Here is a 27,507-nt window from a genome sequence, read left to right as displayed (position 1 = left end):
GTGTATTTCCACAAAGAGTGGAAAGTCTGTGCAGGTGGGAGGATGTTCTTCAAACATGGTTATAATGTCTATGCAAACTCACCTTGTTAACCATTGTGTCAATATGGGTTTTATAAAGGGTGGGAAAGTATGAAAAGATCAGTAATGACATCATAAACTCTGCCCTTTCTGGCTGACTGAAATGATAGAGTATGTAGCCACTTTCATGTAGTGTGGAGTTGTTGTGGACCTGAAGGCTAAATGCGGACACAAAGCAGGGGATACCTGGATGGGGTGCCCATTCCATGCAGGGGCAGCCCGGGGCTACAACAGCCCCGCAAACACAACCCTGGAGGTGTGAAGCACTGAGCCAGCATTCCCCCCCCACTGACAGTTCAGGGTCCATGGTTCACAGTATACTCAACAAAATAAGACTGAAAACAAAGATCTCACAGTTCTTATTTATTCCGCTTTAAGCAGGTACATTAACAAATACATTTTCAAACCATTTTTTGCAGTTTTTCCCTTATTCTGCGGACTGTAGTGCAAAATAAAATTCAAAGCAAAACTGAGATCATGCCGATTGCGCCATCTTGCATTAACATGAATAAATCATTTCACGCCACCCCTAGTACATTTACATACTCGTGCAAACTCGTCGTTTCCACATGACCGAGACACACCATCTACCATTTCCTGTGTGACATTTACAGATACTCCTCTCTTGACCAGTTTAACGACTGTGTAGATTTCCAACCAGCTCTCAGTATTGTGCCCTACACAGTATGCAAACCTCAGTATTGTATATTCTGGTTTCCTATATTCTTTTTATTACAGTATACAGTACACTATTGCAGTAATTTTCAACCACTGTGCCGCGGATTTTTTTTTTTTTGCAAATAATATGCAATTGTCTAGTGTCTGTGCTGTAATAGTTCTGTATTCTAAACAATCAGAGCTATTTCAACATTACAGTGATCCCCCGCCATATCGCGGATTTTTCCCTGAGGCGTCCGAGTTTTCTGCTTATTACGTACCTTGCTTGTGGTCCGATTGTTTTCGTTTTGTTTTAAGCCCTACGATGGCTGCCAAGCGTCCTGCATCTTCTAAGCCTTCTGGTAGTAGTGAGTCTAAGCGCCAGAGGAAGACCTTGACCATCCAGGAGAAGGTAAAACTCCTGGATATGCTTCGGGAAGGAAAACGTTACGCGGACATCGCTCGCCATTACGGCTTGAACGAATCGACGGTGCGAAACATCGAGAGGGATGAAAAGAATATAAGAGCCACTGCATCACTTTCCTTTAGTCAAACAGCAAAGAGGGTTGCAACTACTCGGAATAAAGCCATCGTTAAAATGGAATCATATTATAATACATTACATATTATTATTATTATTATTATTATTATTATTATTATTATGTTACTCATATCCTTAGCCCGACATCCACATATCATATGTGTTGTTTACATGTGTTTAAAGTTTATGGGAGGGGTATTTAATGGCTTAAGCTATAAAATGTTTATTTATACGGTCTTTATCGCGGATTTTCATCTATCGCTGATGGGTGTGTAACGCATCTTCCGCGATAGGCGGGGGGGGGGCACTGTATTCCCATTTTCCGCGACATATCTGTGTGAGCTGAGTTTTTCAAGCCTGACTCATATAAAAACTTATATAAAAACTAAAAAGAGAGAGCGACTGAGAGCTGTTGAGGAAGAGCTTTGTGTGTGTGTCTGCCTTCCATTCCTGCCATGATATCGGTTTGTGTTCATCCAGACAGGCTCAGGTTTCACAGTATAAATAAACTGAGAGACTATTTTATCATTACTAGGCTACAGAGTGTCATTTTGTAACATTTTTGTTGTGCCGTGGGATTTTTTCAATGTAAAAAATGTGCCAAGGCTTAAAAAAGTTTGAAATATACTGCGCAATTATAACATTTATAAATAAACTAAAAATATTATAAATGGCGTAAAGGTGACATTAAATGGTATCTAAAGATAGTTGACACAAATCTACTACAAGTACAGTAGGCCTGCAACATCGGTAAGGGGCAGCTCCTCGCTTATGGGCCAATTCGCTTAACAAACTGGTCATAGGAACGAATCTCGGTCGTTAAGTGATTAGTGCGTCCATATAAACTACACGCTCACATCTCCTTAAGAATGTTATGCAGAAAAGTTTTCTGCTGCTGGGCAGTGCTAATACTTTTGCTTTACTCCATTTGCTAATTTTTCTTCATCCACACCATACATCATACAGCAGGTTCTATATGGGGGCATAGACGTGTTCATCTGCTGGAGTCTCTGTAAATACGTCATCCTGTTTTAGCTCAAGGTCACATGGACAATCAATGAGTGATTTATTCACAAGAAGAGAATGCGGGGTGGTTATGTTGAGTCTTTGCCCATAACACAGACAGTGTGTTGTAGGTGTGTGTCATTTATGCCCCCCCCCCCATGCCACAGGCACAGTGATTCATGACTTTCCTTGTTCCTCTTCATAGAAAAAGAAATTCTACATAATTTAAACCCCGACTGAAATGAACAAATTGTGGAATAAGAAGGATTTTTCATAAAATATTCAGGGTAGCTGTGCAGCAAATGGAATATGAAATTAAAATTAGGTTTTACAATTAGATTTAAAAGACATAATCTTATCTTTGTACTTTATGAGAATGTTGCCTTGCGCCTAACTGTCACTGAAATCTCAAACGCATGGCTATCTTGGACACATTTCAGAGACTTTGTAAAAACTCTTTGCTAGGTGTTACGGCACTGGAGAGAGCAACTGAGAGAGTGGCAAACTCGGGGCCAGATTTGCCTTTTCAGGGAGCCTCAGCAAACACCTTTTGGCATGTATGTATATATACAATACCAGTCAAAAGTTCGGACACACCATGCTGCCTACAAAGGAGAGTGATAGTGACGCATCACATGACCTGGCCACCTGACCTAAACACAGTGGAAATGGCTTTGGAGGACTTTGACCAGAGAGTGAAGGAAAAGTGGCCAATGAGTGGTTAGCATATATGTGGGACCTCAGAACAGCTGGAAAAGCATCCAACTCATGAAACTGACATAGGGGAGAGAGTAGAGTCAGTCAGTCTTGCATCCAGCTCGCCGTTCTGATCTTCCATGTATGACCCGCTGCCTTACCTCTGGTTGCCTGGCAATTGGAAGAAGACTCGGCTTCGGCATTGGCTTATCTTCCTTGCTCTCCTCTCTCTATTTGACTATCCCTGCCGGCCCCTGGAGGATGGGCTCCCCCTTTGAGTCTGGTCCCTCTCAAGGTTTCTTCCTTCTAGGGAGTTTTTCCTTGCCACTGTCGCCTATGGCTTACTCACTGGGGGCTTTGGGTGAGGATACTGTAAAGCGCTTTGAGACAATGTAATGTTGTGATAATGCGCTATATAAAAATAAATTTGTTGTTGTTGTTGTTGTATTAAAGCCTTTGCTCAAGGGCTCAATGGTGGCATCGCTCTACTGACCATGGGATTTGGTCAGTGTATAATTCCATATATGTTATTTTATAGTACATATGTCTTTATCATTATTCTAAAATGTAGAGAATAGAACAAACAGACCTTTCTGTGGGTAGGTGTGTAACTGTATGGGTGCCTTTGCGCGGATCAGGCCCTAGACAGCTGCCTAGTTTGCCTCGGCCTGGACATGACTCCGCACAAGCAAAATGGTGGTCAGCATCAGTCACCCCAAACGTACTGATTTAAAGATCTCAAAATTCCTCCGCAGCATATTCAACTGTATTAATGGGCTCCAGAAGTACATTGATTTGCAAACCAAGGATATAATTCATTTTATTCAGCATTGATATTTAAGCTTGAAGAAAGTTAAGAGAAATTTGAAAAATGATGCGTTTTGTATATATACACCAGCAACCACCACAGGTTTTTACCGCTATTACATTTATTTCATAAACTGTAGATTTTTAATTCTTGTTAAGCTTTGGAAACTTGAGTGAATGACCATAAATGAAAATATATGTCAAAAACGTTTCCATCATAACAGGTCAGAGTATGTAACAGTGCACGTCTGACATCCTGTTAACTTGTTGTGTGGTGATGGCACAGTCAGATTCTAGGCTACGCTTTTACTTTAAATGCACTAGTTTACTGTTTCATCACATGAAGCGGAGCAGTATTTAATGTCCCTTGTGGAAAGGAATGCCTCCAATTTTCTCTGTTGTTATAACTGTTAGAGCAGGTTACTTTGATGAATCAAAGATATTCCTTGTTAATGAGGATATGACCTTCTTGTTAATAAAGGTACTCAAATGGTGAACATACTGTAAATTTATTTGTTAGCAAAGGCTAATCAGTGCAATTTTAATATGTTAAATGAGTAACACACAAATGTAGAAAATGTCAGTGTGCTCAGAAACTTTAAATCTACAGTTTATACTTCAGTGTATATTGTAACTGTAAAATAATTTTAGTTTAGAACGGCCATGCTGTTTATCCACTAGGTGGCAGTATAGTAACAGATTATGCAAAAGCCTCTAATTAAACAAAGGAAATGAAATGCTGGTTTCTTATTAGTCGTAATTATTTAACCCAGCAGTCATAAATACTGTTGTTAGGGGAATGAAATATTATTTTCCTTACTCTGCCATCACCAGTATAATTGTGTCTAATAGCAAACCATATTTAAATGTTGATACTATGAGTATGATTCATAATTGACAGTCAAAAGAGGTCGTATGTGATATTTTCTCAGTAAAAGTTGTGTTTTTAATATTGATTGTGCACTGAGCATCCCTGTTTAACTATATCATTAAAAATAATGAAGCAAAATCTGTGAATAATAAGAGTTCTTGGGTCTAGATATATGTCAACTGCGGGGCGGCATGGTGGTGCAGTGGTTAGCACTGTATGGGGTGGCATGGTGGTGCAGTGGTTAGCACTGTTGCCTCACACCTCTGGGACCCGGGTTCGAGTCTCTGCCTGGGTCACATACGTGTGGAGTTTGCATGTTCTCCCCATGTCGTCGTGGGGTTTCCTCCAGGTGATCCGGTTTCCCCCCACAGTCCAAAAACATGCTGAGGCTAATTGGATTTGCTAAACTGCCCGTAGGAATGTGTGTGTGAGTGACTGGTGTGAGAGTGTGCCCTGCGATGGGCTGACCCCCCATCCTGGGTTGTTCCCTGCCTCGTGCCGATTGCTTCTGAGATGGGCTCCGGACCTCCCACGACCCAGTAGGGTAAGCGGTTTGGAAAATGGATGGATGGATATATGTCAAGTGACAGAAAAGCTGTTTAATTGAGCCAAATATACTGACATTTAAATGAAGGACTTTCAAACTTATTAATTAATAATTAACCTTCTGTACATCTGATAGAAGAGAAGATTTGGGATTGACTTCCACGCTACTTCTGGGACACTTTATCACAGTTAAATTCGGAACAATTTTCCCTGTCTGATGAGGAACAGAGCAGTTGATTGGGCTGCTGTATTCACCCATCTGCAGACTAACAAAAGGAATCTTCTGGAAGGTTTCTTTCATAATAAATAAAGATATTAACCTAAAGATGAGACCTGCACGCAGTTTTATACTTTATGACTCTGGTTATCCAAGAATTTCTGTTGCAGGTTTATACCACAGACGTGGCTTATTTTTAATTACTTGTTACTTTGATGCTGGAGTTTTAACCCATGGAAAAATCTCTCACACAATGTTTTCAGTAGTCACCCCTTAGCCCCTCCCCCTTCAGCCTCTCCATAACGGCAGATCAGGTGAGGATCGAGCTGAGGAAGATGAAGGTGTGGAAGGCAACGGGTCCGGATGGTATCAGTTCCAGACTTCTCAGAGACTGTGCTGATCATCTTTGCGGGGTCATTCTGTGCATTTTCAACCTCAGTCTCAGTCTGGAGGGAGTCCCCACCATGTGGAAGATCTGCTGTGTGGTTTCTGTCCCCAAGACTGCGTACCCCAGGGAGCCCAGTCACTTCAGGACAGTAGCCTTGATGTTCCATCTGATGAAGTGCATGGAGAGGATCGTAGTCCATCATGTTCGACCCCTTGTGAGCAGTGAGCTGGACCCCCTTCAGTTTGCATATAGACCAGGTGTCGGCGTGGAGAACGCGATCATCTTCCTGCTCCATTGGTCTCTTTCTCACCTGGAGAGCACTGGGGGCACTGTGAGAATCATGTTCTTTGACTTCTCCAGTGCTTTCACCACAATACAGCCATCACTGCTAAAGGAGAAGCTGAAAGGAGCTGGTGTGGATGCCATCTGGCTGCAGGGATCACTGACTACCTCACTCGCAGACCACAGTATATGAAACTTCGCGACTGCATGTCTGATGTGGTGGTCTGCAGCACGGGGGACTCCGCAAGGTACAGTGCTCTCCCCTTTCCTTTTCACACTGTTCACATCGGACTTCAGACACAAGACGGACAGCTGTCACCTCCAGAATTCTCTTATGTTACCGCCATCGTTGGATGTATATCGAAGAGTAACGATCTGGAATATACTGTAGGGTGGACATCGCCAAATTTGTTGAATGGCCTGGAAGGAATCGCCTCCTGATAAACACCAGTAGGACAAACGAGATGGTAACTGACTTCCGCCACAAGGTGACTCCATCTGCACCAGTGAACATTCTGGGAGTGCTAATTTTATTATTTATTGTATTTCTTACAGTATTTTTACAGTATCTATCTATCTATCTATCTATCTATCTATCTATCTATCTATCTATCTATCTATCTATCTATCTATCTGTAACTTGTGTACAGTTACAATGCAATCAGAAAATACAAGATGGAATCGTCAATATGAAATGTAATCTGGGACTCCATTTAGGTGCTGAACACAGGTCACTGCTTCTTGGTCTTACAGTGCACTGTAGCCAATCAAATTGGAGGTAGTTGTACAGGGTTGGCGGTCAGTAATGACCCACTGGCTGACATCGCACTGCGGATAGTGAGCGTCTCTACAGGACATCAGATGCAGGGAATCTGGTCCTGCAGTGCCTCCTGCTGGCTGTCACTCCCCTGCAGCAGAGTCACTATCCGGTATCATTTGCATGTAAAGGACTTCTGTTTGGTAATCGGATGTAGTATAAAACTATGGTGAATCACTATCCTTTGTAAAACACGCCTGTCCTCTCTACTTTTGATTTTTAAATGAAAGAAATAAATGCCTCCGTGTTTTGAGGGCACCCTGGAGCCTTATTTCCTGCTACACGGAGCTCTGTTTGCAGTGCCTATTAGCTTGATGAATTTCCACTGGCCTTCGAGGATGGCGCAGTGGGTGCCTGTGTTGCCTAATGCGTTTACACGCACTGTCTTGTAGTGCATTTAGGCAGGACTTTGGATCTGTACTCATCACGTTTACAGCACGCTGTGCGCTGTGTGTCACTGGTATTAACAGGAATCAGAACCATGTATTGCTCCACTAACGCAGCATCCAGCAACTGCTCTTTCCTAGAGTGCCATTTCCACAGGGCAGGCCCTCTGCACGACACCCCCACGGTGGGGACGTCTTTTGGTCTGTGAATGCGGACAATCGAATCCTTCTGGAGGGAATCGTTTGCTTTGTGCTCTCCAGGTAAGTTTGGAAATGCTCTCATTGTGCATCTATAATTAACAATGTAATTATGAATGATTTCACTAATGCAAACTATGCACACGTTTGATGGTATTCAGTTGTCTGTGTGCCCTGCGATGGGTTGGCGCTCCATCTTGGGTTGTTCCCTGCCTCGCGCCTGTTGCTTTCAGGACGGACATGGATCCTGCATAGACCAAGCAGGTATAGAAAAGGCATGGATGGAGGGATCATTGAATTCACTGCTTTTACCAGGACTCCATTGGTAAATACGTTGCAGGTACTTATACATTATAATTGTTCCCTAGCAAAAAGCTACTGAACTCAACAATGCCTTAGATACTGTGTCTATCAAACACTGGTGGTATTCCTATTTTTAGAATGCTTTTTTGTTTTCAAGATAATTCGTCAGCCAGCCATCTACTAACTTTGCCATTTACACTTACATGCACATTTACTCATTGGCTCTGTCCCATTTGTCCCACTTGGTCCATGCTTACACAACGCCAGCCTCCTTGTGTGCATTCACACACTTAGTGCAAGTATTCAAGGGTGTCCCATTCCTCAGATAAGCTAAGTGCAGCATGCTTGATATGAACCTTATCCACACTTTTGCAAATATCACATGAAAGTGGTGTTTGGTAAAGTATTAAGACCACAATGCACTGCGTCAGTGATGACTATTTACATCAAATATGGGAAAGTCTGCTGCCTTATCACAGCCCAGTAAAAAGTTTCAACTGAAGTGTGCAACGTTGTATAATGAAAGTTTTCATAATCTAGGCTACAGAGAAGTAGACCCTCAAACACAATCAACACAAATGACAGCATAGTTTTAGAGTGTCACTTGTTTACCTCTTCTGATGTCAATTGTGACCCATTTGATTCCTAAAAATCCCTGCACACTTGGGCTCTTTACATACACTTACGCACTTTATTACGCACATCAAAATATGTCAGCACAGTGTATAGTATCTCAGTGCCTTTGATCTTAAGTGTGCTGAATGAGATGCAGCCCCTGACTCAAACACTGACTCACTGACTCAAACACTGACTCACTCATTCAAACACTGACTCAAACACTCACCCACTCAGTCACACACCCACTGTCACACACAGTAAAGGAACGGCTATTGAAGAGCCAAACCTGTCAGTTGTCAGCCTCTGTCTCACTCACTTTCTCTCAGTCTTTTTATAATCCTCTCTGTCTCTCAATGTTGCACGTGATTCACGAACATTCTGAACCAGTGTCTTTTGGCAAAACACCAGTTTTGTTCATGGGTTGCGTTGTATATTTCTCTTGTGGTTCACATGCAGACCCATAACTGCTGTTAAGCATGGAGGTGATGGATCCTTAAGGTAAAGCAATAAGATCATCCCACATGTTTATGATACAGTTATGCCGCAATTCATGGAATGAAGTGTCTTACGAAATTTACTGTAACCATGCAGAAATAAGCCACTGGTTTGCACTGTAGTGTGCATAATCTTGTGTATGGTTACTGAACCTATTTACAAGGATACTTTATCGTGAGATGGATCCATTTGCCTTTTTCACTCAGGGGTCAGACTGCCCAACAATTAAACAGTCCATGTTCCACATTTTGCTTATTGCCAAAGACTGTCAGGACATAACCCTGTTTCACTGCATGATGAATGAGCTCTACTCCTTGCACAGTGATGCCTACTGGTTAAGTGCCATGGGTGACTTAAGTATTCAATGGGAGAATTGAGCCCTAAGCCATCTACGCGATGACTGCGTACAACCCGAGTGGGGGGTGGTGGTAGTACCATGACTGGGGGGGGGGGGCACTGGACCTTTCAGAGAGTAACGTGGCAGCTGCTGCAGCTACCAAGGTGTTAAAAAATGGCTTTTTTGCTGGAAGAAACTGCTTTTTTTCCTGGATGTTGGCACTGATATTCATATATCCAGTGCAGCACTGTAAACATCCACCCATCCATATGTTCCTTTACCTTCATCGGTGCTCTGCATACATTTATTGGTATTAGAAGTACTGGTGCATCTAAAGCAAATTAAGTCTGATGGTTAAATGACAGTGTACCCATCTCTCGAAACGCAACGTTTCTTTCATGCATCGGACATCTGTTCCCGTAATCCACCGTCGTTCCGTCTTTATTCTGTAGCACAAATTAGTGCATGGGGTGGTTTGTATACGTTCTGTATCAGAAGGGTTTTAACTTCCCATATATTCCAACGGCTGTGGATATAGTATATGTTCCATTGAAATGAAATGATCACATTATATGTTTAATTTTTATGAGTAATTGTTCTGTTTTGGACAGAATCCCAGGCGGCACAGGGCACAAGGCTGAGTTGCACTCTAGGTGGGATGCCAGTCCTTCCAAGTACTTGGGCACAGTCAGACTCTAAAGGCAATTTAGAGATGCTGACTGTGTGTCTTTGCTCTCTGCGTGGAAACAGAATCACCAGGAGGAAGCATGTGACAGAGAGGAGGCAGGACGCTAACCCTGCATTACTCCTGCCACCTCCTTCCAGGTCGGGTTATAAACCTACAGAGGAGACCCTGCATCCATCTAACATGCTCTGTGTGGATCTGGTTTGGCCTCCTTCACATCTCTTTGGTAAATGTGCATTTGGGAATTAATCAGGCACTTCTAGTTTTGGAAGTCAAAGTAATTTGTGTGTCTGCCTAGGTGTTTGGCCGGAGTTTCACCTTTTAATGGTGTGGTGTAGTTTTAGGAAGAGCTATTTGGAGAGTGAGACTTGTCCCTAGAACCTGGTGGCTCTGGGGTCTCTTTTTTCACGAAGGCAGCATTTCGGCTGGCCTTTGAGGGACATTTTCCTGAAAGCCGCTGACGGCTAATGCAGCGTTAGCGTTTCCTGTGCTGTGAGACCCGTGCTGCTCCCACTTCATCTTAACAGGGTTTTTTCATGCAGCCGGATGTTTACGGAGTATTTTTCTTAAGGCACCTCAGGCTGCCTTTTGTTCTTCTGCCCAACCTGCATGGTCGGCTTTCCGCGGTCGAGCTGCGGCAGTTATAATTGGCTCACGCTGGCACGGCCACTTCACTATATTCTGTGCACAAACTGCACAGAGCGTATGTACCTGGTGGCTGTTTATTTAGCAATCCCGTCGCTCACATTTCCTGCTAATGTTTAGCTTCCAAAAATGGCCAAACAAAGCTCTCATGCTGTTGTAATTTCCTGGGGTGTTTATTACCATCTACGTTTTGGGCGTGTTTAGTTGGTTCAGAATTCGACCGCCACCTCAAACATCTGATTCTGCTTGCTAAGGATCAGTGTTTTGTAATTAAATCATAGCAAAAGATCCGGTTCTTCCAGCAGGACCAGCTCGCTGCACATTTACAGCCCTCTTCCTTGCAGTCTTAACTACTGGGGAAGGATTTCTGGTAATAAAAAAAGTTGCTACACTGGACCTGCCAGATTGCAGTTTATTTATGATGTCTGAGGATTACATTCATCTTCTCTGCTCCAGGACCTTCTCCAGTGCTTCTTTGGCACCAGATGAAAACTTTTATTCTTTCTTCCATCTTAATTATTGTTGGATGTATCTCACAAGGTCATTTTCGGATCAATATCAGCTTTTGGAATTAAAAACATGGGGAGTACAGCACTGCTGAGCATGCGGGCACGTCTTTGTGATAATTAGCGTGCCCCAGCCGTCCAGTTATCGTACAGAATCGATGTCATTGAGTTTGTAAGTACTTTCAAATGATATTCCGTTAGTTGTTTCAGTCTTCTGGGGCCCCAGTCATTGATCCACCTACCCTGGGGTAGTGGTACCCCTCATCTCTTACAAATCCCATGCTCCATGACCATAGGGCTTCAACTCAGAGGCGGAGAGGTACCAGCTTTCTGTAGTCAGGTAAGAAAATGCAGCACCCGTACAGTACAATAAAAGATTATTTTGAGCAAATGTGAAAGTCATTTGGATGATTACCCCGGTGTTTGGAAAAATGAATTAAATTAGATAAATGGGGTTTCATAAAGAGATCAGCATTTTCAAATGTGGCAGTAGCATACTTGGAGGTCAAAGGTCATTTTGCCCGATGATTCTCATTGGTTGGCGGAGTAGGAATTTTTTGGATTGGTTTTCTTCTGGGCTTATGCTCAAAAACTCCTCCAGAGCTTGACACTCTAGCACTTAGACACAGATTTATTTTTTTTAACTTTTACGTTTCCTCTGCAACATCTGATCACACAAACCAAGAATAACACATTTTCTTAGGCTGGGGCGGGGGTTGGGGGGGGAATGTAGCAAGAACAGATTACATTTTTGGCCCTGTCATAATTTGCAAAGTCCTGCATATTAGGAGGCATTACTATGAGCTGAAAAATGTTAGACCATCTGTTGTTTGAGAGCCGGTCCTGAGCAGGCGTGTAGGTGAGAGGAGGCCGGTCTTCCTATAATCCTGTGGCATCTGTGTCCCTTGATGGGCTTCGGGAGGAGATTATGGGGGTAGCACCTGGCTAATTGATCCCGGGGAAGACTAATTGCCTCAGAGCCTTTAGATGGAGCCAGCTGCAGTACATCTGTACCGCCATGTGTCCAGAAACACTGGATGTTGGGACAGTTTTTATCAGGGTGTTAGAGAGGAAGCTTAATTGGAAATGTTTCCACCTTTTGTTAGGAAATGGCCACAAAATCCTGTACTGACTACTTCCACAATTCTTATTTTCTGGACGGATGCATTCTGTGCCGGAGTTCACCCACTGTGAGATAAATCTGCAGCCTTCCTGTCAAGCTCAGTCAGCTGTTTATAAGCTCGACACATGACTGTGAGCCACCCAGGACCAGACATATTGCCATTTGTCCTGAGGGGGAATCCTTAGAAGCATGTGTGTGGGGGTTTTATTTCTTAAAAGTATTTTGTTCCCTCAGATGATGTGATCAGTCACATGAGGAACATGCAGATGCAATGGCTCTTATGGGTAAGAGAAGTGGTTAGCAGGCTCCCTGCCTGGGTGCCCATAGCTTCCGGGGTAGGTTTACCCTGTGCTGTCCTCCAATTTACCCTGTGCTGTCCTCCAATTTACTCTGTGCTGTCCTCCATTTTACCCTGCGCTGTCCTCCATTTTATCCTGTGCAGTCCTCCAATTTATCCTGTGCAGTCCTCCAATAATACCCTGCACTGTCTTCCAGTTTACCCTGTGCTGTCCTCCAGTTTGTCCTGTGCTGTCCTCCATTTTACTCTGTGCTGTGCTCCAATTTACCCTGTGCTGTCCCTGCCACAGGTTCGTCAAACCACACATGTGAATGAAGGAAGTTAACCTTTCTCCCAGGATTGCGACCTCTTCTCTGCATGCCAGCAGGTTGGTGCAGTTTGGTAGGAACCAATTATATTTTGATATGTGCGGTGGGGTGTAGACACAGCCTCTCAGGAAGTGTACTCAAAGGTCCGTATGGACAATGTGTGTATAAATCCCACCAGAATAACAGGCGTCTGTGTTTGGCCACCATGCGCCGGGCAGCACGACGGTTATACGTTTGTCACAGACCCCAAGCAGGCCTGCTGAGTTGAATTAGCAGAGGTCTGCGTATCCATACATTATGTGAATGTGATTTGGGCCTCCAGATATTTTCACAGGGGAAGAGTAGGGGGTCAAAATCTGGCTGGAGAACTGCATGCTGTCTTTTTAAATCATTAACAAAACCACGGAGCATATATCTGGCTGCAAAATACCCAGCTTATTTATATGCCTGTTTACTGCTGTATTAATTAAAAATGTCCCGCATGGGATGGTATGAAGAATGAAGCAATGCTGCTCTTATCCAGTAGAGGGTGCATCTGGACAGCAGTTGAATTGTGGGTTGCTTCTGATCCCAATATAAAGATTATCTCAAATCCAGCCTTTCCAGTGTGATTTAAGATATATAGCATGCACATTATAGAAGATACAAAAATTATTCATCTCCAGCGGTATGAAGGAAGTAGCGTAGCTGAAACAACGTGATGCTTTGGTGAAGGTCACCAAAACACTGCATTCGTAATTCGAGCAGAAGCACAGATGCTCAGGCTGCTGGAGCACACTGGAGACCAAGCCGCATTACATCGTTGTTGTTGGCGTGCTTCATTTCCCCAGCTGAAGGAAGTCGTCTTTTTAGCCATTACAGCCAGAATCGAGGCTGTATATCTGTGGACAGGCATCGATAACTGGGGACGAGGCAGACGTGTGTTTCGGGGCGAAGACCATAAGTGGTTTACAGGCCTTGCGGTGACACTATATTTTTTTGAGGGTGGGGGGGGGGGGGGTAATGATGCAGGGCTGATTCCCAAGCACCTGGGGAGCAGCGGCGAATATGCATCCGCCTGACCGTCATCCTGGCCAGCCAACGCAGATTGAATGAATTCCTCCGGCACCCTTGGGGGAGGTGCTTGGGTACATTTGGGTTCATATTGCCTCTCTAAGCGGGGTGGGGTGGGTGGTTGTAATTTGTGAAAACAGCAGTTTTGCCCCCTCCTCTTTAGGTTAATTAGAGAGCAAAAGAATCTAAAAGTTATACAAATATTAGTGTAACCTTTCTCTCACTGCCACCTGTGCTGCTGGGAATGCATCCTGTGTCTGTATGTCAGTGTGGCATTATCTGTATGCTAATGCCGGGGTGGGGGGGGGGGGGGGGCAGTGTCCTTTCCTCCTCGTGAATGACCCCCCCCCCAGCCCACAGTTAGGGGAAGGATGTGAATATCCATAAGCTGCAGGCTTTTTGAAGCAGCACTGCTTTCTTCTGGAGCAAAATATTACAGCCGATTATTTCCCCCCTGGGCTCCCCGGAGCACTTACTGCCCCGTCATCTCCGGCAGCAGATAGCGCTTATTAAAGTTCTTATCTGTCGCCGCCATAATGAAAGCCCCAGGATTAAGTGCCGGGTGGCAGGGATCTCACCCGCTCTCCTGGTTGTTGGACATGGGCGGGGTATCTGATCACATCCCGCTCTTTCGCTGCGTCTCCGCGGCTCAGCGGCCATTAAAAAGCATCCTGTCGCAGTTATTAACCTTGGAGTCGGCATCAATCGCACGGGTAAATGGCACCGACGCGCCGCGGCCTCGGATGTGCGAGGTGTGCCGTAAACATCCTCCTTCTGATGATTCCGCAGCCGAGAAACTCCAGGAACTTTCTGTTGCTGAAACTCAAGGTAATGAAATGCGTGAAGGGAACCGGCAGAGTGACTCGGAACATTTTGGGGTCCTCGTCGTTTCAGGCCGATTAGACTCAATTACGCGCTTATTGCCGGTGGCCGTTACGAACAGCGGACTAAGAGCACCTTAAACATAGCCCTGGGACAGCTGATTTAGTCAACTTTGCTGTAGATTAACTTAACCTGGGAGCAGTTAATGTAGCCCGGGAGATGTTAATTTGAGTAACCATAAGCCAGGTATAGTTTTTTTAATGAGTTAATTCAGCTACCTGTGTTTTGGGTTGTTGTCAGCTTGTCCTCAAGATTTAAGATCTTTATTGCTCATGAGCAACTGGTGAATGAGAATGCTTAGTCACTCAGCCACACCGGTTACAAGGATTCTGAAAACAGTTCAAATAATACAGACAGTGGCAAGTGCAACACCAGACAATATGCAGTCAATGGCTGATAAAGTGCAGTGACAATGTTGTGAAGTACAAGTGCTATTTGTAACACTTGATTATATTTCATGGGAAACGCGATGGGTTTTGGGAAAGAAGCTGTTTTTCCTAGTAGTCAGTGTTCTGTTTTTGCGATACCTCCTACCAGCCTGTGGGGGGGTGAAGAGTTTGGGTCCTTTAACGTTCTTGAAGAATAATAGTGTCATTAAAAGCCTGCAGGTTTTGGAGAAGGACAGCAGGGGGAATAATCGCCAAGGGAGCCCCGCCCCCTGGCTTTTATCCTCTGAATCTCATTGGCTTTCGCAGGAAGCCCTGGGATGGCATAGGCTAGAAGCAGGCCCAGTAAGGAGGCCCAATGGACTTCTTCCAGAAAGTGGTGAGAAAAGGGAACGAACAGGGGAGGTCTAGCCCCCCCCCCCCACCAACACCATTTTCCCATGATGCTGCACTCCCTACATTTCCCTGAGATTCTTTTATTTTCTTTGCAGTATTTCCTTCATTGTCTAAGTGAGCTTGTCTTGCTATTCTGAGACATTTTCTGATACAAGATAACATTTTGCCCCCCTCTCCTCCATTTTGATCATCGTTTTTGTCACAAACACCTGTACTGGTTGTCAGTGCAGATCTCTCAGGTGCACCTTTCAGCTTCTGATGTCTGTCTTCCTGGGCCCGTAGAGCCCAGCATCATGCCGCATGCTTTTCCTACTTTTCCTGTCGTCTCCGTGCGGGTCTCCAAGCAACGACTCATCTCTCATCATGAGCAACCACGGTGGAGAAATCTCTCCGTCTTCAAAACATGGCGTATGGCGTGTTTCTCGGCGCAGAAGCCCTCCTTCTTGCCTGACTGAGCTATTTAATGACCAAAGACAGTTGTTATCGAGTTAAGGGAAAGTTTGCAGGTGAATGAAGGGACCAACAGGCCGCCTAGAATGGCACAAGCTGTTTAAAAGGGATTATGGGAGATGTTTTAGAAAAAGAAAATTCTGTCAGCGGATGATAAGGCCGTGCTGTGCAGTTATCAGATTTGATCAGAATTCCAGTTTTTTTGGTGAGTAAGGATTTGTGTAGGCCAGACTGCTGTATAACCAATTCTTAACTCTGAATATCTGCACTGTTTCTAATCATGAGGATTCATGGTTCAATCAGAACTTGGCCCATTGCTAATTATAGATAAAAAGGATTTACTGTAAAATTACATTTACATTTTAGATGGGGAAAGTTAGACTCCTAAACTACAAATCTTCACAAAACTGTAGCAAACATATTTGCCACTTTCTTCATTTTGGAACAGGAAGTGATATCTCAAAATGTGTGTGTGTGATGACTCCCGGTGTATATTTAGTATTCATACCCTAAAGCTTGTAGTAAAATTGGATTTAGTTAGTTGCTTGAATCTGTTATGGAGCAGCTTCTGCTCAGGCCTGCAGGTGTCCTCTAACTACAGACGCCATTTAGTAATGGACGAAAAGCAGGAGAAATTAATGGGCCTTGACTTCCTTATAACAAGGCTCTTCGGCCGACCTGCCGTGTTGGAGGTCAGTGCTTCCAGAATATTGTTTTTTAATGGGAGCAGAAATCCATCCGTGGAGATGGATGACCGTCCCGGGCGCACGGTGGAGAATGAGCGGAACGGGGATGGAGACAGGTGTGGATGGGCTTACTTTGTAGTGCCACCACATCCGGGAGGCTGAGCGATTTACTGCAACACGGAGGCTCGATTCTTTGCCGGTCTGACGAGCTGCGGTCAGACGGGGACACACCGGCATTTCTCCCTTTGTGTGGACCCCTAACCCCCCACACACACTTCTTTTGTTTTAACTTCGCTTTTGCGATATTAATATAATTGTTTTCTTTCTCTTTCAGGAGGCTTCTATTTTTATAGGTATGTATTTCTTTATTTGCTTCCACAAAGACTTTAAAAGATGTGCAGAGACACGCGGGATAACATGTCTCTGAACGTTTGTTGAACTTTGACCCGCTACTGTCACACTGGGCGACCTCTCCTAGGCCAAGAGACCGCATTTCCCATGACCTCTGCTGCCTGCAGGGTCCAGCACAGACGGCTTCCAGCGGACCAGACGGGCGTCGTCCTGGGAGGCGTCGTCCTCGGACTCCAGATGAGCCAGAAGGTGCAGCGGGACCAAGGTCATCGCCAGGGGTCAGTGTAAGGTGGACAATCCTGGGGAATGCCTGCATATCAGGAATGCTTTTATTCAGCCCTATCTGCAGATTTACACAGCAGCATGGCCCCGCCCACCAGTTCGAACCTGCAACACATGGGTTCAAAGATTATATAACCTTAAACCCCATTCATCGTGCTGCTTTGTTATATATGCTCTGTCCTGGTTAAATATATGTGGTGTCTCCACATATGCATGACACTGTAACTCTACCCCTTCGCCAGAATGTGTGGCCCGGTACGTTAAAATGCTGTGCTTCTCATCAGAAGGCTGATTGCCAGACTGATGTCACCATTGGGCCCCTGAGCAAGGCCCTTAACCCCCATTTGCTCCAGGGACTGGTTGACCCTGCCTTCTTGGCTCGTACCAAAGGTGGGCTCTATATTGCTCAAGTTGCTTTTCTGGAAGCTCCCCTTCCACAGGGGACACTACAAACTACTCATCATTAGGAACCAGCATGTGGAACCCTTCAGCTGGAGAAGATTTGAGGTGTGGTGTAGCCTGGCTCTGTAGCGACCGTTTGAAGGCCGGGCAGCCAATTAGGTGAGATCTTCTGAGGGAATGCTGACTTAACAACCCACCCTTCCTCACCATCCAAGACAAAGGGGGCTACTGACAGTGAAGTCTGCCTGGAATACATCACTGGCTTTGACCAGCACTGGGTTGAAGGGCAGCAGATCCCCGCTTTGTACCCCCAGTTAGAAGCAACACTTCCTGTACACACACCCTGCAGTGTATTTGTCCTGCAATCTCACCTCAAACTATTAATCGTTCATCCTTTACCTTTACTTAAAGGGCACACCAGGATCTCCCATTTACATTCCATTCAGTCGTTATTTCTAATTAAGCTGAGTGGCAACAAATATTGCCACCTAATTGTCCCGTTAAAGACCTGATCGTGAAGGATGGTGCATGAAAAATGGGGTAATTATGCATTTAATAGCAAGGTGCGCTATGTAAAGTTAATGTTTCAAAAATGTTGCATTTGTATGCAAATTGTCCTGAAAATAATACCCAGCAGCATCTGCTCAGAATCTATTCTGGGCCTGAAATTGGCAGGTTTGTGACGGAAATCAAGGTGGGTGGGCGGCACCTCGGTTAATAAATGTCACAGTTTTAATTAGCTCTATTTAAGTTAGCATTGCCAGTGTTTAGTTTCATTATGGTTACCGCAATTCCATCAATGAGCTGAATGGTATTTACATGTAGCAAAGGCACTGCTAGGTATTTAATCAAGTCGATATGTTGGTTAATGAGCACCCCCAGATGAGATTTGTGCATTCACTGTAGATTATCCTGTATGTTTAATTAGCGGTAGAGCGCCATCTGGGGGAACTCTGCTGCACTAACATCATCACGGGCCTAACAGCTCTCTCAGCAGTGTTGTTGACGTGTTTCCTGCCCCCTCAGGTGAAGGTGGGGTTCTTACATGCCGCATGTCTTGTAACAGCGCCGCCCTAGCTGCCTGCCTTGGCACCAGACTATGGGAAATCCTTAGAGTACTTTATGCTTTTCTCCGTAAGCAGCACTCCCCTATGTTCTCGTCCCCATGGAAACAGCCCCCTGCCCCAATTCTGGGCTTCAGGGTGGTGTTCCGGATTATGCAGGACGTACATTCAATTGGGAGGCTCATGGGGGAGGGGGAGAGATGGAGACAACGGGGCCAAGGTAGGTGTAATAAATAAAAAGTGACCTTGGTTTGTAGGGACCAGCAACGTGTGCACAGAAATGTACGTAGTGTGTGGCCACGCATTTGTGACCCCTCCGTCGCTAACGACACGTCACGCCAATGGCAGGAGGTGCTGGTGCAACTGCATCTGACATATTCTTGGCTGTGAAAAGCAAAACCCTTAAAAAGATGAGTGTAGTCTGATGAATAGAGTAGAGACCATCAGAGTTGGCATCTCTAGACCGGCAGCATTCGTGGAGGCTAGCTGTGGTTGATGCCCTTGATGTCAACAGCGGCACCATCCATCCATCCATCCATCCATCCATCCATCCATCCATCCATCCATCCATCCATCCTCTAACCGCTTACCCTGCTCAATTTTATAGGTTGTTAAGAACATAATTATTGCATTATTATTGTGGTGTTTTATAATCTGTTAGGGCTTTGTTCAGCAGTTGTCTCATGCTATATATGAATTGTACATTTGTTTCAAGGCGAATCAACTTCTAAATCTTCTTTGTGGTACCTGGTATTTTTCACTGATGCTCCTGAGCATGGATGAGACCGAAAGGCCCCAGGAGGAAGGTCAGCTCATTTCTGAGACCTGTTCACCTCTACATACACGTCCTAAGCTGGGGGATGGACCACATCCGAGTTCCACATACAAGGTTTTCCAGACTCTTCGTGTCCCTTCCTTCTTATGCCGGTATGTTGTGGACTTTCCCACCTTGGGAATGGGGCCGTTTATTGGTAGGACAGAAGCAGCACCGGAAGAGGCCTGGGCTGGAAATCCACTTATCATAACCTCCCTCGTCATAACCTCCCTCGTCATGACCCCCCTATTCATGACCCCCCTCATCATGGCCTCCCTCGTCATGACCCCCCTATTCATGACCCCCCTCGTCATGACCTCCCTCGTCATGACCTCCCTCGTCATGACCCCCCTATTCATGACCCCCCTCGTCATGACCCCCCTCGTCATGACCTCCCTCGTCATGACCCCCCTCGTCATGACCTCCCTATTCATGACCCCCCTCGTCATGACCCCCCTCGTCATGACCTCCCTCGTCATAACCTCCCTCGTCATGACCTCCCTCGTCATGACCCCCCTATTCATGACCCCCCCTCGTCATGACCCCCCTCATCATAACCTCCCTCGTCATGACCCCCCTATTCATGACCCCCCCTCGTCATGACCCCCCTCATCATAACCTCCCTCGTCATGACCTCCCTTTTCATGACCTCCCTCGTCATGACCTCCCTCATCATGACCCCCCCTTGGCATGACCTCCCTCGTCATGACCTTCCTTGTCATGACCCCCTCATCATGACCTCCCTCGTCATGACCTCCCTCGTCATGACCCCCCTATTCATGACCCCCCTCGTCATGACCCCCCTCATCATAACCTCCCTCGTCATGACCCCCCTATTCATGACCCCCCTCGTCATGACCCCCCTCATCATAACCTCCCTCGTCATGACCTCCCTTTTCATGACCTCCCTCGTCATGACCTCCCTCATCATGACCCCCCCTTGGCATGACCTCCCTCGTCATGACCTCCCTTGTCATGACCCCCTCATCATGACCTCCCTCGTCATGACCCCCCTTGGCATGACCTCCCTCGTCATGACCCCCTCGTCATTACCCCTCTCATCATGACCTCCCTTGTCATTACCCCCCTATTCATGACCTCCCACGTCATGACCCCCTCGTTATGACCTCCCTCATCATGACCTCACTCACTGCACACGCTTGACTGGCCCAAATTTAATTTGCATGCAGACAGCGTTTGCAGCCTTACCGAAACAATACAAAAGCAGGATGTCACGCCTGATTTATTCAACATGTTTATTCTGCGGGCAGGAGTAGTACTCTGACACCGAACCCTTAATGGTCAAACTAAACAAGGCTGAAATGTGGAATGTGCTTCTAAAGAAATGCATGCTGTGGTATCTCACTAAATTTGATACTTTGTATACTGTTACTGAGCTTTTAAAGTATTAATCACTATGTTCACTTTTGAAAAGCTCTATATGATAATAACATATCATGTAATACTTAACAGTATAAAATGTATTATCAGTCAGCTTGGCCCATCCAGGGATTGCTCCCCCCCCAATAGTGTTCTGTTGTCATGGCAACCTCAGTGAGCCTGTTCTTTGGGATTTCTATGGTGACGCTACTCAATCTACAAAGAGGCATTATGTTGAATTCTCTCTAGCCTGAATTGGGATTAAACTAAAGTTCATTGTAAGTGACAGTAAACCTTGAAATCATTAAAATGGTTTGAATAAGACTCTGGTTTTTTCCTGCACTCCAAATGCATGCAGTTAGGTGTGTTGTGTATGTGTATATATGATGTTTATATTACGTTGTGGGGACTAAATGTGTCCCAGAATGTGATAAAGACCTCTTACTTTGACGTTGTGTGGACTATTTTTCAGGTTCCTGCAAAGATCTGTGAATGAAAAAAAATAATAAAAAAAGCCAAGTCTTGTATTTTGTTTGGATATCTATAGTTAAGGTTAGGGCAGGGTAGGGGTTAAGGTTGCCATGTTAGGATTAGAGTTTTCCGCCAGAATTGAGTTGTGAGTCCCCACAAAGATTTAATTACAAACCTGTGTGTGTGTGTGTTTGTGTTCCAAGGTCACCGCAACCCTCTACTAGATCAGTGGTTATGGATGGATGGTCTGACTAACGATCCTGCTTTGTTTCTCCCTGCTTCCTGATCTCCTGAGTTAAGTTGCCCTCTGCTAGGTCTGTACTTTCAATCCTTCAAATTTCTCAGGCTGCTTTTACCTCGGACCACACCGTGACCCTAGAGCTCATGTGTAGATTTTGAAGGCCCTGTGTAGATTTTGAAGGCCCCGTGTAGATGCTGGAGCTCCTGTGTAAATGTCACACCTTGGTTTCTGAGGTCACATCCACACTGTTACATTTTCGTTTAAAAACTAAACGAAAATGATCTCCATGCGAAAGTATTTCCATCCAGACTAAAATGAGCAAAAACATGCATGATGTTTATTTTAGCCCACATTGGGCATGCATGCATCGAGGTCAGACGAAAGAGTTCCTCTGGTTCCTCACCCGGGACAGGAGAAGGAAGGGGTGAGTAGGGTCCGCGTTCATGGTTTGAGGTTCCGCAAGCGTTTGGCCTCTTGAGTTGACACCAAGAGGATGGGTGCAGCTGACGAATGGCACAAATCATGTTCAGTCAAATTCCTCACCTAAAGGTCTTGCTTTATTATACCAAGAATGTCAACGGACCCTTGGAGCCCTGCAATGATGTGACCTTTGGCTTGGGTGTAGGCTGTGGGTGCGTCACAGATTTGGGCAGGGAGTTGAGTACCTGATCTTTACCCTTGGGTTTAAAAATGTGCACCTCTTCCATACCCTGCAAGTGACTGACTTTCTTTCCAGCTCCCCTCCCCTCCTATGTCCCTAAGAAATGGAAATACATTTTCTCTTGTGTGCCAAAAAACATGATAGGGAAGTCGAGCTGCCAAATAACTGCCTCTCGTCATCCTGAAATAACCAGCATGTGTATATCTGAAGGGTAACGCTTCATTCTCCTCTGATGAAACCTTCCTGGCCAAGGAAGGAGATTTAAGTTTAAGCCATCGAAGCAGAGAATTATCACTCCATCGCCAGTGTGGTTGTTAAATCAGAGCGAGGGTGAAGGTGAATTTGCACAAATCGTTAGAGCTTTATAAAGGAAATGGCTTAGCAGAGGAAGCTTTTATGGAAACGTTACTTAGTCATCACGGAAAATTGGTATTTACTTCGTTGCAGAGGCTAACCTGGGCTATAGTCTGGGACCCTGACAAACCTCTGGGCCATCCGCTGCCTTGGGAGAAATGAAAGAGTTAATTAAATCGGCAGCACCTGAGCATGCATGGTGAAGTCAGCCGAGGGCCGCCAGATAAGTGAATCCCCCCCCCGCTTTAGTATTTATTTGAGTAGGTCTTCCAGAGTAGGGGCCTCCAGATCTAGTGTCCTTAACCACTGCGCCACCTGCTGCCCAGTACTATTATTTTCGAAAGATATTTTCGAAATTGAGCTTCTGCTTTTAATGCCCATGTTCTGGCATGTCAAAACATGCCTTTTCTGCTGTTTACAATGAGTGGCACCTACCCACTCATTGCCGTCGGATCACCCGAGAAGTCGAGATATTTATTTTACACATCACATCTAGACCTCCGACCCATCGCTCGGTCAGTGTTATCGGTTATGAATTTTCCGGCAACGTGCCTTCGTGCGGTCAGAGCAGGCAGGGGGCAGACAGCTAGGCAGGCGCTATCACGTCTGCCTCCCTCTGCTAGCCTCCCATCTGCCACTGCCTGCTTTCGTAGCTCGGCTGGTAGCGTGAGGACTGCGGAAGTGTAGCGATGGACGCCCATAGGTTACTGGTTCATGTCCAGCTTGAGGAGTATCGATTTCCTTCTCTGACAAACTCTGCACTGTTTCTTATTCTCTTTTTACTCTCTGAATGTGAGTTGTGGTGCTACTGTAAACCTACCATTTCCTTTGTGGTTAATGAATTATCTATCTGGCTGCCTTGCCTGTCTGTCTGCCTGTCCGTCTAATCTTGCATTTCATCCTCAACTTATAAACTTTTCCTATCTTGAAATGATCTATTTATAATCTTCCTGTTTTAACTAAAAATGAAGACTTCAGGGTGACACTGCAGGGGAATGGGTCAGCGAGGAACTAGAGAGGAGAACTCACTTATTAAGAAGGAGCGACTCTTCTTCATAAAAACACGCTCTGGTTTATTACATTCAGCCATGTTTGAAAACAGGCATCGTCCTCCAGCAGGGCCTCACGGGCAGGGTGCGGCCAAGCCGTGCCGATTCTGCACCAAAGACTTTAAAATCAATCTGCCTTGCATTACGTCATCTTTTATTCATTTTATTCCCTTTTCTCCTGCTTTGGGCTGCGGGTCCGTCGGCCTCTAACAGGCCTATCGGCATTTCGAGACGTGCGCGAATCGAGACTCGGGCCGGGTCACTAAGTGTCAAGTACCCTTGACATTTTCCTCTTTACATTGTGGACTGTGGAAATCCCCAGTTAAACATTATCACAAACCAGAAGCTTTTTTTCTATCTGAAAATGCCACCAGACTAGAACAGAAGTATTGAATCTGGCTCTTTGATCGTTGTTATTTCCTGTGATGTACAACAGCTTAAAATAAGTAGACCTTAAGCGTGGTACTAATAAGAGAATGTCCCCTCTCAGTATGTTTTGTTAATTTTTATGTGTGGTGTGGACATTCATATATGAATAATGGTTTAATTTGATATTTTCTAGTTAAAATTTTTTATGCTTTTGCAATTCATCATTAAAAGCTCCTTTCTTTTTAATTTTACAGAAAAAGACATCAGCTGAATGAACTGCACCAATAAGTTTTACGAAGTGCCAGGAATCCAAGCCTAATCCCGTTACATGGCATATTGATGGCATACAGCGTCTACGGCCAGGCGGTTACATGTTGAATTTATGATTTCGCTTGCTTTAATAAAAGATTATTAAACTATTAAACGGTGCTGTTCCTGTAATCAGTATTCCAATTAAAAAAATCTGATTATTATGTTTTATTCCCATAGAATGGTCCAACAAATTTTACGGTTACAATCAGCAGAAAAGTATAAATATTAATGACATTAAAATTATTAATATTAATTATTAAGCTGTGGGTTAAAATACATACAGATCCGCACTTGATCCTCCATGCTTTGTGCCCTTTATAAGCTAAAGTAGCGTCATCTGTGCTTTGTGTTCTACAGGAGTTATCTTAACATCACGTCTGCTTTGTGTTCTGCAGTGAATCATTTATGGGTTGCCACAACGTTCACTGTGCTTTTATGTCCTTCCTGGGTTACCATAACATCACCAGCATATAAGGGAGAGTGTGAATATATATATATTTTTTTCTACCTGCACAGAATGAGTGATCTGCTTTTCCCGGTCCTGTACATGACGGAATAGGACGCCGGTACCTCCCGACCCTCCGTGTCCTTCATGGGCCGAGAGCTAAAGGTTAGAACACTCATATTTCATGGCCGGAGCTTTCAGAGGAGCAAAGGCGTGCCATTTTCCGGCCGCCGATAGATTAAGAGGGACTGTAGGGGCTCGGAAAATGGCATGAGTCTATGGCTTCCTCTCCGCCCACCCACTGCAACAAGAACTCAGCACAGCAGCTGATGGCTGAAGCATGGATCTGGGTGGCTTTTTCATCAGGGATTATTTGAACATCCTGAAAAGTCTGTAGAAACATTTGTAAAAAAAAAAAAACCCATGACATTGGCTTCCTTGGCTGCTTCATTTGTGTTTCTTGTTTCACTGATGTTAGTCTGATTAAGTCCCCAGTTTAATAGCACTAACACATGCCTGTGTTGGGGGCTTAAGTCTGACTTTTGAAGTATAAGTACTTAATCACATACTCAAAAATTGAGTTCTAATTCTGTTCATTATAGCTCATAACAGGGATGCCCCTTTATTGTTTTGTTCAGAATGCTACTGCTTCCTTTTTGCATAACTTGAACTTTTGAACCGATGCAATCGGCTGATCCAGCTGCATTGTCCTTACTCAGAGTGACCCCACCCACCATGCAACAGCGGGGACCATCAACTTCTAAATTATTAACTTTTCACCTTATTTACATAGAGAGGATTGGCCTATCGCACAAAGGGAGACCCAGCAAGGACGGGCAGACCATGCAAACGTCACACGCATGACAACTTTCAACCCTGGAGGTGTGAGCGTACAGTGTTACCCACTGCAACACTGTGGCGTCCACTATATGACTACAGTAGGTATCCATTTTTGCATCCAGGGTGTACTGCTGCCTTTTGCCTTCTGCTCTCTGGGGCAGATCTAGACCAGCTGGGAAACCCTGACCATAAAAAGCGGGAAGAAGAGGAATGGATGGACTGCCACAGGAGTAGCTTATATTTGCAGACTTACACTCAGCGGGCACTTTGTTAGGTACAGCTGCTTGTTAGTGCAAACAGGCTGCTCCTTCATACAGAACTCCTGTGGCTGCAGCTGAATATAAACAGCATGCGAACTGCATCAAGAGCTTCACTTACAGTGTGGTTAAGCATTAGAACAGCGAAGATGCCTGATGCAAGTGATTTTGAATGTCGTGCCAGATGCGATGGTTCCATCCTGGAATTTTTATGTACTACGGTGTCTCGGGTTTACAAAGAATTGTGTGGTAAACAAAAAAAAAAAAGCATCCAGTCAGCAGCAGTTCTGTCGCTAAGAATCTTTAAAGACATTGTTAGAGGAGAATGTCCAGACTCGTTAGAACAGGAAGCCACAGTACAAAAATAACAGCTCAAAATATCGGTGGTGTGCAAGAGCACTTCGCTGACACCCCTGAAATGGGTCTGGAAACAAAAGGGGGTCCAGCCTGCTGCTATGTAGTTAACAAAGATATATGATATTATGCAAATTAAGTTATATTGTTTATGGTTCTGCAGAGATGTTTTTATATGAAAAGAGAAAGTAATGAACATAATTGTGATTTACGGTAGTGGTTGTCAGTGGAAACAGACCTGTGCACTGAAGGAGCCTGTGTAATACATTATCATACCGCTTTTAGTGACCTCTGCCATGCTTTCATTGTCAGATATGATTTTCCTGGTGGATGAAACTGCCATACTTTAAAAATGGCATTTATCAAAATTTCCGGAGGTCCTGACCTGACTAGTTAGCATTTTTGCTTCTCCCTTTAGTTTGTGGCAGTTATAATGTGCTTATTGACTTGTTTCGCCCTCTTGGATGAGAATGCACTCGGTTTCGTTTCCCTGATGCCATGATCTCTTCTCTCATTTCTAGAGTCATCACCATGGGCTCCCCCAGATTCACAGGGCTCGGGTCACCTGCACTCCGGGTTCCGATGGCTTCTGATTGGCTGAAAAAGCTCAGCTCCTTGGATGTGTTTGGCTCGTGGGAGAAGAGTGCCTTCATCCAATCAGCAAGCCCACATCTTTTCATGCCAAAAACTGAACTACAGTAGAGTGGCGGTTTCTCATTTGGGGACAGGGGGATAAGTTCTCTGTTTGTCAAATGCCCCAGTTTGCTGAAGAGCTTGTAAATACACTCTTCAGAGTTCTGTGCTCTTTGGAGACATTTTCTTCATTCCTTGAGTATTTCTCCCAGAATCCCAATTCTGTATATTTGCTCCTGAAGTCTTTCATGTTTCCCATTGATCTTGCTCTGCCATTGGTTGCTTTTGCTTTTTTCCCATTGAACGGCACTTGTGATGACTAAAGAAGGTTACCCCCCATTTCAAGGCGAAAAAATGCAGCTGAAGTACAATTTAATTACAGCTCGAGGAATCTGTTCCATTAATTAAAAAGCTGAAGTGAGCCATCAGCAAATCTGCTCCTCCTTTGGGTTTCATCGACCCGGTTGCTGTTCCAGAACTTTCTGGTGCTTTCTGTATAAGCAGAAAACCACAATCGAGCACCACAGCGTTAACAGAGTCCAAATGAAAGCCATCCTGTCTGTGTCCG

General features: G+C 44.8%; 1 long non-coding RNA gene across 3 annotated transcripts; it reads left to right on the top strand.

The window, feature by feature from the left end:
- Nucleotides 1-10,889: 10,889 nt before the first annotated feature.
- LOC125708369 (uncharacterized) lies at nucleotides 10,890-27,401 on the top strand. Of its 3 annotated transcripts, XR_007382473.1 has the most exons (9): nucleotides 10,890-11,250; nucleotides 11,375-11,418; nucleotides 12,436-12,485; nucleotides 12,789-12,866; nucleotides 16,995-17,013; nucleotides 17,179-19,686; nucleotides 21,628-25,020; nucleotides 25,649-25,793; nucleotides 26,828-27,401. It is a non-coding gene; the product is annotated as an uncharacterized LOC125708369 (long non-coding RNA). The 3 variants fall into 3 exon arrangements; XR_007382471.1 differs by having other exon boundaries at nucleotides 10,890-11,418; XR_007382474.1 differs by having other exon boundaries at nucleotides 10,890-11,418; nucleotides 12,789-12,880.
- The last annotated feature ends 106 nt before the right edge of the window (nucleotides 27,402-27,507 follow it).

The sequence above is a fragment of the Brienomyrus brachyistius genome, chromosome 1 (genome assembly GCF_023856365.1).
Source record: "Brienomyrus brachyistius isolate T26 chromosome 1, BBRACH_0.4, whole genome shotgun sequence".
NCBI lineage: Eukaryota > Metazoa > Chordata > Actinopteri > Osteoglossiformes > Mormyridae > Brienomyrus > Brienomyrus brachyistius.
This window is presented reverse-complemented; position numbering and strand designations above follow the sequence as displayed.